Genomic DNA, 6,090 nt, shown 5'->3' on the forward strand with positions numbered 1-6,090 from the left:
TCAATTTGTTATTCAAGGGATGAATACTTTATTTTCGCACCCTCAGCGATAAAGCGAAATTTCCACAACATTTCAACTTCGACATTGTTTTTAAATATTAATCACCACCAAGTATAGTCATATTAAAATGTATGAATGCAAACTCATTTTAAAAGTAATAAACTTTCGTCCCACATCCGCCTATACGGTTATTGAAATTTCTGGTCGTTTATGCAGATGAAAAACCAAAAATCTCCCGAACACAGTTGATTTTACTTTATAGTCCTTTTATCTCAACGTACACGTAAAATTTTAACCGTATTCATCATCCGTCCTTTTCTACGCAAAGTTACGTGAGCGAAAAGGGGAGGTATTGCATGTTGACGTGTGTACGTCGAGATGCGTGTGCAGTGACACGTATTAATGGTTGTTCGGTAACATTTTTGGGCCAGTAATAAAAAGAGTGGAATTAAAAACTCGTAACGATGCTCGTGGGGTTGCAAAACGAACCCTCCTAACTCACTATTAACTTTGCTATCAGCAACACAGCGCTATCAACTTGCACAGAACTCACGTTGTATTAACTCCAGATTATACTTTCGGACCGGTTCGTAATTTTTATTTTAGGGCATCTAAAATTTTATTACCCCAATTGTAAAGATATTTCATATTTGTCATTAAAAAGCATCCGGATATTTTACAGGAGCGTGCAATTAAAACAAAAGAATGGGTATTAAGGAAATGATCATTTCCAATTAGTGAGGCATTCGAGATTTTACCTTCTTAAGTAGACGCACAGCGGCGAACCAACTTTTGTAATATTTTAAGCTTTAGATTCTCATTAGCATTGGTGGTGTTATTGTAATTATAAATTACAAAAACTTAATTCGTAAATCCGATTAATGTCTCTAAACAGTAATCGTAATTCGTAATGCCACGTTGAGAAAGTTCAAACCATCGCATCGCACGAATGGAAATATTACTGCAATATACGAGGGTCGTTTTTAGAGCCACAAAAATTTAAACAAGTATAAATTGTGCACAACTCTTGTGCAGATAAACCGTATTTTTTAACCGAAATAGCTTTTGTTTTGACATCACCAATGGGTATATTTCTTGCAGACGTCTCAATCGCCCTTTGTGAGTACACTCTTCCGACAATCCATTCTTGAGGCATAAGGGAATATACCCGATCACGATAAGAGGTCGAGAAGGAGGGCTATGGTTGGTAGAAATTAATTCGTTTCGTTGAGACCTTTCATTAGAGTACCATATGAAGGATAAAATTAGTTCTAGTCCCCCTCCCCCTTCACCCTCCTCCCCGTACTTTGATAAGAGGACAGAAACAAGGGTAGTAGTTGGTAGAAAACGGTTCCTTTCGTTGAGACCTTTAAATAGAATACAATGAGAGATAAAACTAATTTTTAACCCCCCCCCCCCTCGGGCCCCGTCGCTCACTGATCTCGAAAAGGAGTCGCACGGGAAAGTTATAGTTTGTACAAACCGTTTCGATGAGACCTTTCATTAGAATACCATATATGACGGGTAGAACATGTGCCCCCCCCCCCTCTTTTCTAAAGTTTAACTTGGCACCACTAAAGACATGCGTATGCAAAATCTGAGATCAATTGTTTGTCGTATGCACGTTTTACTTTCAAAAACAGCATGCCAGGAAATAATTCGTTGGGGGGGGGGGGGCTTTTAGACAGCGAAATTTGATGACCGTCTGGCACACTTTCAAGGTATAAGCTACCTACTGCAAAAAATTCCAGGACTCTAGGACCATTCTCCTAGAAGTAGTTCGAAACAGCAGAAGTGGGTCCGGACCGACCGACGGACGGACAGAAGGATGGACAAAACGCACACAATAACACTTTTTTTAATTCTTAAAAAATGCGTTAAAAATCACCTATTGTGGCTACTTTGTCTGTCCGTTTGTTCGGCCGTCTGTCTATCCGTCTGGCCTAGCGTCTGTCTATCCGTCTGTCTTAGCGTCTGTACGTCCGTCTGCCTGGACGCTGCTACTTCTTTATCTTAAGAGCTATTGTTCTACTTTTTTCGCTATTTGGTTCATTACGGTGTCGAGGCACCAAGAAGGATTTTTTTTCTGCGCCGCTTAAGAAAAAAGTTATGGCAAAAAATCTATTTTTTTCGTGTACCATAATTTTGCACTTTTTCCGTTTATTGACGATCTTCGAGATTGTTTATTATGTTGTATCGCCGTCTGTCTGTCCTTTCGTCTGTCTGTCCGGGTGCAGTTGTGCATGGTAACTTTTGTAGCTCAATCCAATTTCCTTGAATCAAGGTAAAATTAATGCCAAATCAAAATATTTGTTTTGCACATTCGCAATCCGTTCCAACTAAAAATACGCAAAACAATTATTGCGCATGCCCAGACACATATTCTTATTTGTAAACTAACCCTTCTAAAATTGTAGGGTAGGATGATTCTTATAAACTGAAACTGAAGTAGCACGTCAAAAATGGATTGCACATGTGCAACGCTATCTATCTTAGTTGTGGCCGGATTTTTACAATTTTAACAGAAGTTGCATCTTACAAATGAGAAATGTAAGTGGAAATGTGCTTTTTGTAAATCGTTTACGATTACATTTTAGCGCATTTCTTATGAATAAAAAAAATGTGCTATTGTTTGCGTTTTGTCCGTCCGTCCGGACCCACTTCTGCCGTTTCGAACTATTTCTAGGGGAATGGTCCTAGAGTCCTGCAATTTTTGGAGTAGGTAGCCTATACCTTGAAGGTGTGCCAGACGGCCATCAAATTTTGCTGTCTAAAAGGGCACCCCCCCCCCCCCTTAATTATTTCCTGAGATGCTGTTTTTGAAAGTAAAACGTGCTTTACGACAACTAATTGGTTCCCGTGCGACTCTTTTTCGAGATCAGTGAGCGACGGGGCCTCGGGGGGGGGGGGGGGGGGGGGTAAAATTTAAGCTGAACTGAAGTGAAACAAACAACAATACGTATATTAGAAAGCGCTACAATCTCACAGTGATTCAAATATCCCCACTAGCAAGGGTTGAGAGTTGAAATATTATGCATCCCCTTTGGGATACAATTTCTAATAACAATATTTTTTTGTAAAGTGAACCTATAAAAAGATATGATTGAAAAACTAACCAAATTTCAAGGGTTTTGGGGGTGGTACGGCCGTACGGGGGAAGCATAAGGGGTGAAAGGTCGAAAACTTAGATTCTTAACTACCAGATGACTGTCTATGACATGCAAAAGAAATTGGAACTACTTCTCATTTTGCAAGTTAAAACCCTCTATTCCCTGGACTATAAGTTTGGATTTCGGATTAGGGCTTAATTAACGCATGCCATCAGTTTATATATCTTTGCCATTCTAACACATAATAATTGTTGTAGAAGGCAAGTGGGTAGCCAGTTTTGTCACCTCGGGTGGTGAACTAAGAAAGACGAGGAATTTTAAATGGAAATACATGCACCAAAAAGAGATATCAATAGGTAAGTCACGCTTTGGCGCAGCGGTGACAAAACTGGCTACCCTCTTGCCTTCTACCACAATTATTATGTGTTAGAACGGCAAAGATATATAAACTGATGGCGTGCGTTAATTAAGCGCTAATCCGAAATCGAAACTTACTCATTTTACAGACTATAGTAAGCGAAACGTCTAGATTCTCTTGTGTTGTGGATGTCATCAAAAGCCATACTCATAGCGTTCTGAACATGGCATGGCAAACCAAAGATCTTTGAGCAAACCGATCAGTGATCGGCGGTTTATGAAAAGTAATATCACACATTTTATTTAAATCTGTGGTAATATGTCTTAGTAGTTAGTGATGAATAATTATTGTATCTTTCTGTATAAATTGTTAAGGATTTTAGGTATGCCCGCTATATATCAAGAATGATATACCATAAAAATGAATAAGGGTCATCACGAATATTCTTGTGCCATTTTGCACCACCTTGGTCTAGCCCCCTCGCCCCCCCCATGACCACCTAGATATTTGTAGTCACATTATTATAAAGGAATGGGCTCGTTATGCACTCCCCCTCCCCCCACCCACTACGTATTTTCTCGTAGGTATCTATGCCATCTGGTCTGGTACGTCTAGTTATGCGGTCATTTGCGTAACTTGAATTGAAACGAGCGCCATTACTGTTTAGGGATAAAAAAGGTTCAAAAAATGTGTGGGGGAAATTCGGGGGGGGGGGGGTCAATACCAAATTGTACTCTTGGGCGTGAACTAAAATGCTCCGTCAAAAGACATCTTTATACATAAATAATGACGCGGACATCCTTTAGTCAAAATTCGCGTCTGTCGTTTTTCAGCCTTTGAGTGGGTTGCGCTGCCACCATTCAGGTGTAGATTTTGAATATTTTTATAGAAATCTGGGATATCTCGGCAATGTTGGCCTGTTTGTTTCGGAATAAAAAAAAGGCGAACGCATCCGTTCCTGCCAGGGACACCTTGATGAGTGTGCAATCAATCTGAATACTTTCACCGAGCTGATTTTATGGTACAACCTACAATTAGTTCAATCATATGAGGATTTTAACAAGAAAAAATTCCCGGAGTTTTTTTCTCAACGGTTTTATACTGTGAATTTTTTTTAAATGCGAACATAGGAGTTTGCATGCAATGTAATTTCCCTATGTTCGATTTTTAAAAAAACACATCAATCTATGAGGTGTGCGCGGTTCACATTCCCAAAACGCGCACTCTTGTGTGACTATGGACAGCAACTCTATAATCTTTATGATGAAGAGCGCTCGGTAAGATTTTTTAAAGAAGCCATGTGAGGCCATAGCAACTTTAGGATACATTTTTCTTAAACTTACGATAACTTGACCTCACAGGCCACGCACTGACACGACAACTGATTGTGAACCAACCTTCAATTATTTGTAGGTCATGTGCACCTGGTATTCTACTAATTTGATCTATTCAATACATAAATGAAGAAAATAAGTAACGAAAACAATTACAATAAATGTTCGAAGTGTCCTCCTTGACATTCTAAGCAATAACCTAACCGATTTCGTAATTAAATTGGACGGCGGTATTTTTAAAAATGTGACAGCTGTCAATTGTACTACTACTCATTTGAACTACTCAATAGATTGATGTGTTTTTTTTTAAATCGAACATTTATACATTGCATGCAAACTCCTATGTTCGCATTTAAAAAAAATTCACTGTATGTATTTTGAACCGCTGAATCCGAATTTTCACTTTGCTAATATGCCAGTGGTGAGCTAACTGCGGCAGCCGCAAATAACCGCAAATTATTTGCGTCATTTTTACATTTTCGCCTATAACTCAAAAACGGTACGTTTTAAAAGAAAAACTATTCTATACAAAATGGTAGTCCACAAAATTTTATACATTTAACATGTAACAACCAAATCTGTAGGACCAACCAGACCGCCGCCAGCGGCCGCGCCAAAACGGCTACTTTTCGTGCAACCTTTGGAAAATGCAAAAATAGTGCTCCGACATATATTTATTATAGTTTTTCATTTCGTATCAAGTGGTGATGTGATATTGGTTTTTCCTTTACATGGACTTTTTTGACTTTGAAAAGTCACATGTGCTAACCGCAAAAGCCGCAAATGCGGTAAAAGCATCAAAATGAAAAAAAAAGAACAAACAAGTGAGTAGTTGAATTTCACTAAAATTCAACGTACAATCAGAATATCCAATTGAAAATAATCTCATTGGCACCGTTACCGCAGTTGCACAACCGCAGTTTGGCATTGCTGCGATTACCGCAGTTCAGCGTTACCCACCTATATTTAATGGTTGACGAAATGAATTGATAGACACAAATATAAAATGAAATGCTCAAAAGCTTTTTTTATTGTTTAAGAAATGATAGTAAATTTGAAAAAAGTCTACATCTAAAATAATGTCCACTCTTTTATTTCCCCCATCTTTCCTTCGACTCTTTCCTTGTTTTACCAAATAACACTTCCTTTTTCATCACTTTACTACGCCTTCTTTCTTCTTTTGACTCGAGACGGGCCAGTCTGAGGGTCTTCGTAAGGACCCGGCTGTGGGTCTGTGGATGGACCTGGTTGTGGGTCTGTGGATGGACCTGGTTCGCGGTCTGTGGAT

Source organism: Photinus pyralis, unplaced genomic scaffold (assembly GCF_008802855.1).
Source record: "Photinus pyralis isolate 1611_PpyrPB1 unplaced genomic scaffold, Ppyr1.3 Ppyr1.4_LG2, whole genome shotgun sequence".
NCBI classification, from domain to species: Eukaryota; Metazoa; Arthropoda; class Insecta; order Coleoptera; family Lampyridae; genus Photinus; species Photinus pyralis.